Source organism: Panthera uncia, chromosome D1, assembly GCF_023721935.1.
Source record: "Panthera uncia isolate 11264 chromosome D1, Puncia_PCG_1.0, whole genome shotgun sequence".
Taxonomy (NCBI): Eukaryota; Metazoa; Chordata; class Mammalia; order Carnivora; family Felidae; genus Panthera; species Panthera uncia.
This window is the reverse complement of record NC_064808.1, coordinates 105,071,224-105,086,395: the sequence shown is the minus strand read 5'-3', so window position 1 is coordinate 105,086,395 and position 15,172 is coordinate 105,071,224. Positions and strand designations below refer to the sequence as shown.

Genomic DNA, 15,172 nt, shown 5'->3' with positions numbered 1-15,172 from the left:
TTGAGAACTACTAACATGGCAGGCAATGTGTCTAAGAGCCTTATTGTACTTGGTTTCGAGAATTCTCTGACATGATGATTAACACTCACATAATCCCAGGCACAATTTTATCAACATAGATATTAACAGGCATACCGGGTCCAGCTGCCACTTCTGTTTTGTACCCAGAACTCCAACAGGCTTATAAAATCCATGCTATTGGAAGACAGAACGGCCTTAAACTGATTTCTAAACTTGACACAACAATTAGGCAAAAGGAGACAAGGCCCAATACTTTTGAAGCCCAGAGGTTGCCTTTCTGGTTTCATTATGAAGCCAATATACACAACACATACATCTTCTACCAGCAGTTCTTCAAGTCAAAAAACCCAAGACCGGAGCTAGATTAAAAATAAATACATGGGCCCTGACTTCCACCCCACCCACAAAATGATCCAGGCAGGAAACTCCCACTTGCCCATTGCTCAACAGAACCCTTGCCAAAGATAGAAACCTCTGGGTGGGGAGGCTTTTATTCAAATACATTCCTAAGGATGATGTTCAGTGAGAGATCTCCTGAGCAAGGCGGCATACCCACCTGCCTGGAAAGACCCAGACTCTGCGTCACCTGTAATGAGCTGATGTGGAATCCCGTAGATGATGGAGCACAGCATTCCCCTCCTCCTCAGCTCCACTGCTGTAATTAGGGCAGGCTTTGGTGGCACAATTTCCTCCTCTGTAGATCGTCTCCACTCATTATGTCTAAATGCTACATCGGACGATCTCGGTTCCTTCAACTACCACGTGCATTGATCTCACGGAAATCTGTTAAATACGATTTTGATCCAAAAACAATGCAGCTAGACTCATGGCTAACGTCTATTGAGCACAATGGGCTAGCCACAAAGCTAAGCACCTTACAAATCATTCATTTAATCCCGCCAGCAACACTCTGAGGCAGACGTTCTTCTCGTCATCCTCACTTTAGGGAGAAAACTGAAAACAATGAAGCCTACATCCCTGACTTTCCAGGCTGGTGCTTTCACTTTATGTAACGTTGCTGTAGCAAATGTCACCAAACACTTGGCTTCCTTCATTCCAACAATTAATTGCTTCCAAGCCACCTGGGCAAGAACCCTCACCAGTTTGGAAGCCCGGGAGGACTTTCTGGATGAATCCAAAGATGCAGCAGTCCGCAACAGGCTGTCACCTGAAACTCTACGTGCCTCTCTGTATGTCACCCTACTACACTGTCTATCCGTTGAGTGTTCCAATGTTGATTAACTGAAGAGAAATGCTTTATTTGCCTGTGACAAAGCTGCACGTCAGAGGAGTTTTCCTTGAACGGCACCTAGCTGGTACTCTACTAACAGATAAAAGACGTCTGATGATGGAGATATTTAGAAAAGCTTTTTCAGTTAGCAGGCCATGAGGTCACACATCTTTGTGTACTTACAAACTTGGCAGTTGTAACTGTAGCCATGATGAGGCACAAAAGAAATGCCTGGAGACGGGAAAGAGCGAATGAGTTTTCTTTAAAGAACCCCTAAGAGCATTATACTAGACCGTCATTTTTAGACACCTTAAAAGGGCAATGGTGTCAAATCAGGTCTCCTAACACACTCTGAGTATGTTTATCAGAAGATAGAAGGTGGTTGAGAGAGGTAAGAGAGAGAAAGTTGGTGATAGCCAAAAGGGAGGGACCAAAGATGGAAGAAAATAGTCTATTGGACTGGACTAGCACATGAGAATAAGGATAATACCTACTCTGCTGAGAAAGAAGAGGAAGAGGAAAGAGGGGATGGAGGACATATTTATAATAAATGAGCTGATGACCCTTGATGGTCTCTCTTCGCTGCTGCAGTGGGGAGAGCCAGAGGTTCATTGCTCAAAACGTGGTGGGTGGGTGGGAGTTGGAAAAGAGACACAATTTTAAAGATAGTTGCTGTGGATTGGAGGAAGCAAGAGTGATACTGTTTTATAGATAATAGGTTGTGGCTTTAGTTAAAACACACAAATTTGTAACAAATTATGGCTAAGGCTCTCTCTAGAATGCTCTGTGGACCCTAAAGTACAGAAATCTGTGCATTTGTGGCAGGAGGGAAATCGTGGAGTAGAAAAGGATGAAATGGAGCCAAACCCTAGCCTTAGTGGGAAGAATAGTTAGAAAAGAACTATAGTCTGAGGAGGCAAGAAGAGTTGAGAACCTGGATACATTCATTTATTCATTCCACAATCTTATCTTGAGGATCTATTGTATAATGATCACCAGCTAGTGTGGCCATCTAAGGATGAATGAGATCCCACCCTACAGGGTGTCACGTGACAAGGGTGTGATCAATGCCATGGAACACATGGATATGCATCCACTTCAGGAAAGTTGGTTCTTCGTGGCTCCAAGTCTGTCTCACACTCAGATAATAAGAGAATCAGAGAGAAAAGCTTGAGTCATTCAGATCGTGGGTAGATCCAAACAGTCAAATGATGTACAACAGAGAAGAACTATTCACATAAACAGAGGCCAAAGGTCGTGAGAGGGTGAGGGACTGGGAGTGGTGTATGATCCTGGGAGAGATGATTGGGATTCCGGAGATATGGGCATTCAGGCTGAATCTAGCCATTGGAGAGGAGATTCCTTGAAGTCAGAGAAAGGCTATAACTTGGTGTGGGGATTAAACTCTCCGGCCTACCCCTCACCATCTTCCATTCATCATATGGGATTGCAGGTACCTACCTAGAATCGTTTGGGATTAGGCCAGTTTTAGCTGAGGGAGTCAAAAGAGAGGTGTAAAGATCAGTGGTTCAAGAGCAAGTAGGTCAGCAGCCAGGTCCATGTAATCTGGTGGGCCTAGGGCCAGTATTAATTAATATTTTTATCGATACTTCTGGAAGGACGAATCAGGACTGCATACATTAATTTGACGAATAACACAAACACAAAAATATTCTTGACCTGTTCCTCGGTGATCATTTATTGTTTGGGTGTTTACCACCTACCTTCCCCACACCAGACTATAATTTCCTTTCATACAGGCATCCCTCGCTTTCTGCAATAGTTGTGAAACGCGGACCACAGCGGAATGCAGGCCAATTAATCTACTCTTAGAAGACGATAGAGTGCAGTTCTTATGCAGGTAATCCTGCCCAAAGCGCGTCCCACCTATACACGGCCTTGGTCTAGCTTTTCCCTGGAGGTTTCTTCAAGGAAGTACAAAGAAACTGGAGAGTTGAACCACAAGGTAGTAGTGGCTGATGTTTTGTAACAAAAAGTTGGAAAGATCCGAGTTTCAGGTTATTCAATTCAAGGCAACAGCACAAATGCTCACCATTTAAAGATTAGCACTTACCCCCCCCCCCTTTCATGAAAACGGAAGAGTGGACGCGGGACCCGCAGGGACTCTTGTTCAGTGCACATCTACCTCATACCAAGTGCTTTGTTTGACCGCATTGCCTCACTTAATCCTCACAACAGTCCGGAGAGATCGGGACCACCACCCTCCAGGTCACAGAGGTGCCCAATGGCTAGGGAGCCAGGGTAGGAAATGACACTGAAACTCAAGGCCGACCTCGAAGCGCATCCTCTTTCCCTGACCTATGCTGCCTCTAACGTGAGCAGCTTTTTGCTTAGGTAGGGAGGAAACGTTCTTCATTGAACACCGAGCACCATCCCAAAGAAAGGCACGGGCTTCGGAGCAGTCCTGGGCCACCGCTATTGCGCGGTGAAGCAATGCTCCCCAAAGAGTCCCAGACCACGAGGTGGACCATCCCTCCAGAACAATTAACCCCGGGGTGAGGCTAGTGTTTCCGAAGCCCTGGTTGAAATGCAGATATGTGACCCGGGAGGACGGACTCGATCTCTCCATTACACCTAATGAAAGAGCTGGCCCTGGGAGAACTTGACCCGACCGGTCCAGGAGTTGGGAAAGGCGACGCTGCCCTCCCCCCTCCCTCGCCCCCCCCCCTCGCCCCCCGGCACAGGAAGGCAGGTGGGGTGGGCGTCTGGACTGCGGGAATCCCTGGGAGAGGCCGCGGGGCCGCAGCTGAACTGACAGCAAACTTTGACTTCTGGACAATTCTCTGGGAAGGGAGCGGGGAGCGCATCTCGCTCCGACAGGTCCCCGGGTCCGCGCGCCTCCCGCGGATCGGCCCCGTGCCACTGACCTGGGCCCGCGCGGCCGCCCCGCTCCCCTGCCCCCAGCGCCGCCCCCCTCCCTCCGCTCTCCGCCGCGCCCCTACCGCGCCCCCGCCACGCCCCCGCCCCGCGCCCGCGCCCCCGCCCGGGGACTGGGCATGCTCAGTCGTCGCCCGCGTCGCGGTCCCCGGGAAACCTCCGCGCGCCCTCCGCGGGCGGCTCTCGGTCGCCTCCCCGCCGCCGGCCGCCCGGGCGCCTCCCGGCGGGCTCCGCTCCCCGCGACCCAGATTCCGGGCCCGCCCCCGCTCCGCCCGCGCCTGCCCGCAGCCAGTGCGGCAGCCGCGGCCTCCCGGTGCAGCCGCGGCGCGGGGGGACGGACGGAGCGCGTGGAGCGCCGCCGCCGAGGGCGGGGATGGAGACCCGGCCGCCGCGCGCTCGGACCTGCTGAGCGTCCCGCAGCCGCCGCAGCCGCCGCAGCCGCCGCCGCCGGGAGCCCGGTGAGTCGCCGTGCCGGGGGCCGACCCCGGAGAGGCAGGGGCGCGAGGGGCGATCGCCCTTGGGGAGGAGGGACGTGGTGACGGGGACGCGGCACCGTGCGGGGCGCAGCGGCGAGGTAGGCTCGTGGCCAGAGAGGGGCTGGGAAGGGAAGCACGCCCGGCCTCGGTGCGGGAGCTTCGGGACCGAAATCCTTCCCCGCAACCTGCCCTCCAGAACCAGCACCCGGGGGGGGCGGGGCGCGGGGCCGCGCGGGAGGCCGTTTGCGTTTCGGCCCAGGCGCGGGTCACCTAGCGACCGAGCGAGGGCTCTGGAGGAAGCATCCCCGGCGGAGGCCGGAATGGGAGGGGGGGACGCCGAGGACGGCCTGGGCCCCGCGAGCGACAGACATGGGGTCCTGGGGCTCCCCCGGGGCCGTGCGGGGGCCGCGGGCAGCGGGTCGGCCTCGCCCCCGTCCCGGAGGGGCCGCCGGAGGGGCCGGCGCGCCGCACCTCCTGCAACTGCCGGGAAAGTCCTTAGGAGAGCATCGCTCCTTCCCAGGCAGGTGGAACCGGGGAGCGTGGCGGTGGCGTGTGCGGTCGTGAGTGCCTTTCCCCCAAGTGCGGGTACGGGTGCGGGCTGCGCCTGCCCCACCTCCGAGCGGAGGTCGGGTAACACGCCTTATGAATATTTCAGGGGCGACCTCGCAGGCTCGCCTGCTTCAGATCAAGTTTAATGAATGTGGTGCTGAGCCTCGCCGCTCTCTGCACGGGCAGGTGGGCGCCCCGTGCCCTTGCGCTTTCCGAACAATTCCATCCCTTTTCTCGCACCAACCAGGAGAATGACGCCACTAACCCCCGGTGAGCTTTGGAATGGGACCACAAATCGCGTGTGTCATCTGGAGACTAGTTTTGGGCAGGCATCCAGGCATTGTTCTGCATGCCTGCAGTGTGTGCGTGTGGTGCCGGTAGCTTGACAACCGTCCTTAACCGGAGCGGCCAATATGGTGGAAAGCAGGTGCTGAGCTTGTGTCGGGATAGACGTCTTAATTCATTATCGTCTTGTGACACCCGGTGGCCACGGCGGACTTGGTCACTCTCTCCCTCCAAGTTGAATCCGAGAACAGTCTAGATGAAATTTTGAGGATGGCACACTCCGTATCCGTCCGCTTAGGGAGCTGTTCATCCCTAACGCTTTCTTTCATGGGAATAAGGAGTCAGTGTCTTAAGTAACGAGCAATCGCTGTCAAGAACACTTAAACAGGAACACATTAACGTAGGAAACTTTCAGGACTGGAACAAGCTGTTCGTTTCACTTCCATTGCACCATCACCTTGGGTCAACGGCACACAGGGCAGCCGGTCCTCTAAAATGGTACTCACTCCTTTGCAGAAGAAACCTGCTTTTCCCTTCCTTAGAGAGACAGGTATGTCTTTTAAAACGACCTGCGAGGCATTCTGCTAACCAAGATTTCAAGCCTCCGAGATTTACAGGATGCTGAAAGAGGCGACTCTTTTCGCGTTCCAGCCCATTCACACGGAAGCCCAAGCGCCTGGGTTTACAGATGCTTCCCAATTGGGGAAGGCTTCTCCAGCAAAGACACACACACTGCGGTTAGATCACGGGCTCCACCCCCGCCTGCCAGGCTGCTTCTCCCCAGCCTGTTAGTGAGGACAGTCTGTCTTCGGGTGTCTGATTAATGAAGAACAGAAGCCCCAAGATGACTTAGGTATCTTCAATATTGTCTTTTGCTGGTTTAACTGAAAATACGAAATATTTAAAAATTGTTATTAATACATGTAGCTAGGACTTGACTCAGGCACAGTGATAATACGAATATCAGCTTTGTAAGAGATTTGGAGCAGTACCACGGTATTCTTTCTGCGTAAATCATTAATAGATGTTAGAAAGGAATTCTATAAATTGGCAAAAGAAATGAAAATTTTATATAATAAACAGCACTTGCTAAAGTATGTTGCTGAGATGTTCAGAAAGAAACCCAGCTGCATTAACAGAGATAAAATCTGCCCAGTTGAGAAGTTTGCAGAGTTGGAACACAAATCTCCAAGCGCTCTAAAGCATTCCTTGAGTCCTCTGAGAATTTTTAAGGAGTCACTGGTAGAGCTGTCAGACTTAGCAAATAAAAATACAGGCTGCCCAGTTAAATTTGAATTTCAGATAAACAATGAATAATTGTTTTTAGTATAAGTATGCCCCCTGGGACATACTTATACTTAAGATCCATATTGTTTACTTGAAAATCAGTTTTGATGGAGCAGCTTGCATTTTATCTGGCAACTTTAGTCACTAGAAATTTCTCACTCCTCATTTTTGGGTCATGTATGGGTTGAAAAAATAAAGTGGAGCAGGAATCATATGCTGTTCTGCAGACAATCTGGGACAGGCTCAGTTCTGGTTCAAGCTATTGAAAATAACTCATGCTGAAAAGTTAGTAGTTTCAGTTCAACACGTATCTGTCGAGTCCCCCTGCCTGAGCTGCTCGTGAGAGGTGCCAGCTACAGAGTGGGGGAAGTGTGTGTGAGGGGGCGTCCACATAGAGACCTGAGGCCTACTAGGGCCTGTGTGTGTTGCAGCCTGGGAGCCACACGGAATTCTGCTGGGCAGCTCCAGGCAGGGAGTGAGAAGACCAGCACGTTGCACGGGTCTGGCCTTGAATCGGAGAGTGAGATCTTATCCTTATCCTGGGAGGAAAAACACCCCTGGGCTTACACCTTGTGGAGGGGAGCTGGACCGGAAGTTGAAGGACTTTACCTGATGGCCTCAGCTGGAGGACGGAGTGGCCTGCTGACAATGAGGAAAGTAAGAGACGAGAAGGGGATTCTAAAGAAAGACTTTAAATAGTTGGGGAGTTGGGGACTGGAGGGAGCAGTGGGGACAAATGCAGGGATCCGGAAATGGTACCTGGACGAATGCATTTTGCTGCATTTAACAAAGCAGTTGGTCTGCCCTTTGATTAATACCCAAAGTGCTCCTTCACTGTTCCACCACCATCCTGGTTTCCTCGGGTAAAAAGTCATTGTTGAGTAATACTGGAGTATACTATTTATATAGTATTTTGTATACAAGTAGATCTTAAAGTGTAATATTTGAGATGTTGATCGATATTCACTTGCTTCTGGCACAAATTCCTGACACAGGATTAGCAGGTGTTTTAGCTTTAACAAATCTATCGCCTCAAGTAGGAAAAGATACTAAAGGGCAATGACTGCGTGATCTGGTCCAGCTATCTTTAAGGAAGCAGATTCTGATGGTGGAAAGAATGTAGGTTTCACAGAAATAGATTCTGATGGTGGAAAGAATGTAGATTTTACAGAAATAGCACTATGTGAAAATGACCAGATGCTTGTAGTACCAGAGAGTTCCCGCTCAGAACATTCCAAATGCAATTAATTCCGAAAAAATAGGACACCACTTAACATTTGTGTCTTCGAAAACCCAGCGGGCACTTTCACTATTGATCATCAGCACAGGAAGTTTCCAGAGAAGTTGAAGATCAGACCAGCACAGGCCACGTAGAGAAGTGTTACTCATATCTTGAATGTTCCAATTTGCCAGTCTCAAGGAGATGACACCAGAGTGCCATTCGAGATTGCACTTGTCAACAAATCTGGTTTGTCAACCATCTTCAGAAGAAGCTCCTATGCTTGAGTGCCCTCCATATGGTTACATTTCCACTTCGTATTTTATAATAAGTTCTTGAAAAATCACAAAAATTACTCTATGCTGAAATGTATAATGAAGTAGTTAATTAGGATCTTTCTTATCAAAGGATTATTCTTTAAAATAGAGCCAAAAAAAATCCTATTTCAGGTATTTGTACCGTTCCTCTTTGTAATATCTACCAAACACGTCTTGCCTTATAATTCTTTTTATTTTTATTTTTTAATGTTTGTTTATTTTTGAGAAAGAGAGAGACAGAGCGTGAGCAGGGGAGGGACAGAGAAAGGGAGACACGGAATCCGAAGCAGGCACCAGGCTCTGAGCTGTCAGCACAGAGCACAACGCGGGGCTCGAACTCATAAACCGCGAGATCATGACCTGAGCCAAAGTCAGACACTCAACCGACTGAGCCACCCGGGCGCCCCGTCTTGCCTTATAATTCTGACAGTAGATGAGAAAAAAAAGTGATCTAGCACATACTAAGCTTGCTAAAATTTCCAGGCAGTTAGACCATAGGTTGTTTTTTTTCAGCAAGATTTCACATGGATATGGCTTATTAAAGAACGGCTTACTGCAGTGGTCTCTAATGACAAGCTTATGTGCACGATCACCCCAAGAGAGCTTTAACTGAAATTGTGTGCTCAGTTCACAGTCTAAGTCCTCAGTAAATACTCTGAATTTAAAGAATCTGAAGACAGTGTGTTCTTGCATCCCAAGAGCTTTTAACCCTCCAGCACACTTCTGCTGACCACAAGCAAGTCTTATTTTACCTCATTTCTGTGCTGTGAAATGGAAGATATGCACATTTAGAAAAAGAAAATCGTGCCAGCTCCAATCCTCTATGTCTATAAAATAGATGCCAACTGTGACTACTGTTCTGAGGGATAAATAATTTCATTTTCAGGATAATTAGACAATCTGTGTATTGTCTGTGTACCCTCCGATGTTTCAGACACCATCAAGATAATTCACAATTTGCTCTGTTTCATTTTTTGCTTTTTTGGTACAAAGCAAGATGATTGTGGCAAATGCTTAAGAAGGACTCATTAAACCCCTTTAAAAAATCAGTCTCAAACAAGCTAATAACTGCAGAATTCAAAGGTCTTTATATAGCCTTTAAATGTTGTTTCCCTCTCAATTACTGGTATTAGGACTTGGTTAATTAGAAGTCTTGGTATAAGAGCTTACTTCAGCTGCTAGAACTCTCCCTCCTAGTTCCCTCGTACAAGTAGATGGCAAAAGGCTGCCATGTGTTTTGAAGGTTTCATTCATGATGAAACGAATAATTTATTTATCCCACAGCTGTTTTTTGGCTTAGCTTATATCAGTGACATCATAAACTCTGTTTCCTATTTTTTTTATATCACCAGTTGGCATTATAAATATTTTAAGTGTGAATCCATCTCTGCAATGAATTTGCTGCACAAGTACCTTTCTTCCTTTTTCCTTTAGAAGAAGAGTAAGAATGTTCTCCCCTTCAGAATTTAGAAGACAGGTTTTCTGAAGATTCTACATTGCAGTAGAACACTTAAAAAGTTTATTTATCTTGAAAGAGAGTGAGAGTACGCAGGGAGAGGGGCAGAGAGGGAAGGAGAGAGAATCCCAAGCAGGCTCTGAACTGTCAGCGTGGAGCCTGATGCAGGGCTCCAACTCACAAGCTGCAAGATCGTGACCTGAGCCTAAATCAAGAGTCAGACGCTTAACAGACTGAGCCACCCAGGTGCCCCTCCAGTAGAACATTTCAATTTTAATTAGTTTTTCTTTGGCCTTAGAATCCATTTAAGTTAGCAAAAACTTAAAAAAACAATTGTTTTTATTTAAGAAGTTAAATCATACATTCTCTTAAAATGGTAAGCATTTGTCAGAGTTGTTTTAATTAAAATGTGTATTATGCACATCGCTAGTCATAATTTTTAAAGCCTGTATTAAAATGCCTAACATAGAATTTTGACTTTCATATTGACTCATGTGTGATGTGTATGCGGCCCAACAGTAAACCCAGTATATAAAAATCAAGACTTAAAAAAGGATTGGGGTTACAGTTTTTGCTTCACTGAAGAGTTCTGTGTTGTATCAGAAATTTCTCCTACTACTCCTTTAAACTGTGGATAACCTAGCGTGTTTAAAATAGAGCTAGACCATCAGATTTTTATATCTACAACATCCTTCTGGAATGCATCTGTAAATGGGGCTGTGGAGTCATCTTTGAGAGGGAGAGGCAGAAATAAGGTCTAGGATGTGGTCTAATAGCTGGGTTGACCAGCTGTACCCAAAGAATGTTCACAGGCGTGGAAGCCCACATGGTTTCTGTTGGCTTCAGACACTGACATGACAACGTTTTATCAATGACTCAGGTATACTTGACCATATGCACATTAGGTTTGCTGATGTTGCAAAGCTCAAAACACTAGTGTGTTTGAATGACAATCATTTTCTTTTTTTAATTTTTGAAAGAGAAAGAGAGAGAGAGAGAGAGAGAGCATGACCAGGGGGAGGGGCAGAGAGAAAGGGAGACACAGAATCCAAAGCAGGCTCCGGGCTCTGAGCCGTCAGAGCCTGACGTGGGGCTCGAACTCACGCACCACAAGATCATGACCTGAGCTGAAGTCGGACGCTTAACGGACTGAGCCACCTGGGTGCCCCTGAATGACAATCACTATTAAATCTGATATCCCTGAGCCCAGAGCAAGGGCTGAAACTAAGACTGTACTTAAGAAGAAATGATATTGTCAGAGACTCTTAAACATGGAGAACAAACAGAGGGTTGCTGGAGGGGTTGTGGGGGGGGGGGGATGGGCTAAATGGGTAAGGGGGCATTAGGGAATCTACTCCTGAAATCATTGTTGCACTACATGCTAACGAACTAGGATGTAAATTTAAAAATAAAGTCTTTTTAAAAAAGAAGAAAAACAGATGTTGGCTTCATTTAGGATCTAAAATCAGTTGCCCAAGGACATGGGAGTGGAAGTCCTAGTTAACAACAGTTTGGGTTGTAAAAAGTAGTTTTAGTTCACTTGAGTATTAACCAACAATACAAAAGAAATCAACGCTATCTTTGGTTAGACTCAGAAATGAATAGAGTCTGTATCAGAAACACACAATATAACACACTATACTCAAAATGATGCATGGCAAGCCACCTGTCAGGGATGTAATAAGAGGCACTCTCTCTGTTGGGCTGGACGCTGGCACCCATGACCTCAAAAGCACCTCCTAAATCTGATTATGCACTTTACGCTGAGCTCCCAGGCACTTCTACGTGAATCTGCCAATGTCTAATTCAGCCTGGTACTATTTATGTAATATGTAATTATTATACATCCTTTTGTTGATTTATAATATCTATTCTTATTCTTTCTACTTAATGATTATTCCCTAGGTAATTAATCAATCATCACTTAAAGTAAGTGCCTCCATTCTGTGACCACCTCGGGTTCAATTTAAAAGGCTACTTACAGGTATTCTTTCATTATCGAAGATCAGAATTGAAATTCTTAGTTCAAAAAGGCATGGATACTGAAGAAACATACAATGGGCATGTGTCCAGGCTCTAAAATAAAATCGCACAGCACACCTAATCAACTCAGAGACGGAAGGCGAGCATGTGCCCCTCCTGTTCTCTCTGTGTACTCACTACTCCGCACTGTGTTTTGGCTTTCAAAGGTATTTGTTTATAGTGTAGGGCGGACACTTTTCGTTCCTTTTGAACACTGCCTTCTGAACCCCCTTCCCGTGTTGGGGGCTGTCCTACATTATGAGGCAGAGCCCCCCCCCCCCCCCCCCCCCCCCATCATAGGAGCTAAAATGCTGATACATCATCCTTGCATCCCGGGCCCATGACCCAGACCCTGCCCTGGGGGCGGCTGTTCCAGACAGCAACACCCCTTGGCCAGTGCTGGGGGACAGCGGTGTCTGCTCCAGAGTCTCGACACAGTGGCATCAGAAGTATCTTTACTGGACCAGCTCCATGTCATCATTTCAAGAGTTATTTTTGGCTACCTAACCTCTAAACCTAGTTCTCTACCCCTCCTGGAGATTCGGTGGGTTACCGTCGGAATAAGTTCCTTTTCTGCTTAAACAGACAGAGCTAGTTTCTGTCCCTTGTGATAATAAGCCCTGACTGTCAGAGGGTGCAAGTTCGTGCTCATGCTGGCGTATCAGTCGGTCACTAGGACCTGCTGAACGCGATGCACTCTGAAAAACACTAATGGAAATGTGTGTTCATTTTCCGAGTACTTCTGGAATAAGGCACCTTGCTTGGCACTGGAGAGGAGAGGCACACAAAGCTGGTATTTTCAAATCAGTGCTATGGGGACAAGCAGGAGGAGACAGGGACACCACTGTCAGAGAAGATGGAGGCAGGTATCATTTTGAGGGTTTACTGATTCTAAAGATGGATTTAGCATGGGGCCAAAGGGTTGAGATAAGAAAGGATGTTTGGGGGTGGGCACCTGGGTGGCTCAATCGGTCATGATCTCATGAGTTTGAGCCCTGCATTGGGCTCTGTGCTGACAGCTCAGAGCTTGGAACCTGCTTCGGATTCTGTCTCCCTCCCTCTCTGTCCCTCCACACTCTCTCTCTCTCTCTCTCTCTCTCCCTCCCTCTCTCTCTCTCTCTCTCTCTCTCTCACACACACACACACACACACACACAAATGAACACAATTTTAAAAAGAGAGAAAGAAAGGATTCTTGGGAAAATTCCAAGAGGCAATTTTTTTTCACCTTAACATTTAGGAAACACTGCTAGAATGTGTCATATTTTAATTGCCACTTTTTCTCCTAAACCCATCTACCATATTTCACAAATACAAGATGTCATTGGTATACACTGTTTTTAACCACTAACAAACAAGCTTGGTAAATATTTTTAAATGGCAATGCCTAACACCATACAGAGGCTCTACAGTCGAGGGTGTAAAGTCTCTACAACAACTAAGTCAGTCATGGAAATGGGTTAGATGCCAAATTCCTGTTTATTTTTGTTGTACTCTCCCAAGGCTGTTGAAGAGTCATAGATTTACCTCTAACTTCTGATATGAACAAAGTCAGGTGTTAATCATCATTGCTTGGCTAGAAAAATGCCTAATACGCTTACAGTGATTCTCAGTTTTGTTGATGGTGCCTTTTTTTTTCTTTTTTTGGTAAGTTTCTATTTGGAAAATGTCAAATATATACAGAAATAGACAGAATAGTATAATGGATCCTAATACTCAATAATCATCAACTCATGACCAGTACTGTTTGATTTCTAACCTATTGTCTTTCCACCCCATTTTCTTTTGAAGCATATCCTAGACACATATCATACCATTTATAAATATTTGTGTATGTATCTGTAAAATACAATGACTCTTCAAAAACACGTAATCACAATAACATTATTACATTCTGGAAAAATACAGCTATAATTTGTGGCATCTTTTCTTAATAACAGATTTTGTGTTCATTAATTAGGTTTTAGGCTGTTTTTATCTTTGGAGGTTTTTAAAAAGAAAAACAAATTAAGTCTACTTTAGTGTCCACTGATTTCTTTTTAAGAAATTAATATGATGCTGGTAGGTTATACTGCAGCTCTGAATAGTGTTGATCTCGATTTTTCCATTCTGTAGCTTTTATATGAATGTGTTCTCTAGTTGAGAACTAGAACTGCTGTTCTTGCCATTTCCAAAGCAATCTTCAGAAAAGTCCTATCTACGCCTTTTCTGTTTTCGTCCCTAAAAGGAGGATCCAGAATCACTGTCCAAGTGGCTCAGACATGCTGTTAGATGACAGGCACACCCACACTGAACCCTGCCAGCATTTGTTAACACAAACTCTGTGACTTTCCTGTTGAATGTTTTCAGTGCGTTTTCATCCGTGTCACATCCAGCACTCAAGCTGCAACTTATGGCCTAGTCGGATACTGTTCTAGAAGGAGGATGGGCTTTTTGAATCCCCCCACCTATTGCAGGCAGCTCTCTGGTTCCTTAGTTCCTCTGAAGCCTTAGTTTCTTTTTCTTTTCTTCCTTTTCTCTCTTTCTCTCTCTTTTCTCTATCTCCCTCCCATCTTTCTTTCTTTCTGTATGGATTCACAGAGATTAAGGGCACTTGACCTCAGGAGGCTAGGAGTACCATCTAGTGTATGTCATCTTTAAATTTAAGTTTCTGTTTTTAGCAAAGTAATACTTGTCCCTTAAAACATCACATAAATATCTGTCAAGTAATCTGTCAGTTCATTTTTCATGGAGACAGCCTTTCATGGAGACAGCCTCCTTTCATGGAGACAGGATGATTCACCATCATCCTGAGAATTCTTTTCCCCTTTCTCAAATATAGGACCTGATTGCTGGGTCCAATGTCTCTCTCATTCTCTACCTTCATTTCGGTAGAATGTTTCCTTTAGAAACTCCTTAAAAGGCATGCTTGGGAGGTACATGGAAGGCCTGTGTGTCTGAAATTGACTCCATTCTTTCCTCATCCCTAATATTTTGGCTGGGTATAGAAATCTGAACTGGAAAGAGTTTTTTTCTCAGAATTTTTATTCTTGCTTCCATGTTCCCACTGACAAACTGGACACTGATTCTTAGCTCTTTGTGTGTGAACTGTTTGTTTTTATTCCCCCCACTGGATACATTTATGTTGTAAAAGTGTATATTGATATGCTTTGGTGAGCATCTTTTGTTGTTTAAGGAGCTGGGTATCCTGTGGGCCCTTTTGATTGAAGATTCAGTTCCTCAGTTCTTGGAATTTCTTGTATTATTTCTTCAATAATTTTTTCACATACTTTTTCACTTTTATTTCTCTCTGGAACATCTGTTGTTTGAATACTGAATCTTTTTCTCCCATTTTTCATCTTTTTTGTCAATTTCTTCTCAGCAGATTTCCTCAAATCTGGGAGATTTCCTCAACTTCCATCTCTGTTGTTT

The 15,172-nt window shown here is 46.0% G+C and overlaps 1 pseudogene; it reads right to left on the bottom strand.

Moving 5' to 3' along the window:
- Positions 1-12,377: 12,377 nt before the first annotated feature.
- LOC125929782 (rRNA N6-adenosine-methyltransferase METTL5-like) lies at positions 12,378-14,627 on the bottom strand (annotated as a pseudogene).
- Positions 14,628-15,172: the final 545 nt, after the last annotated feature.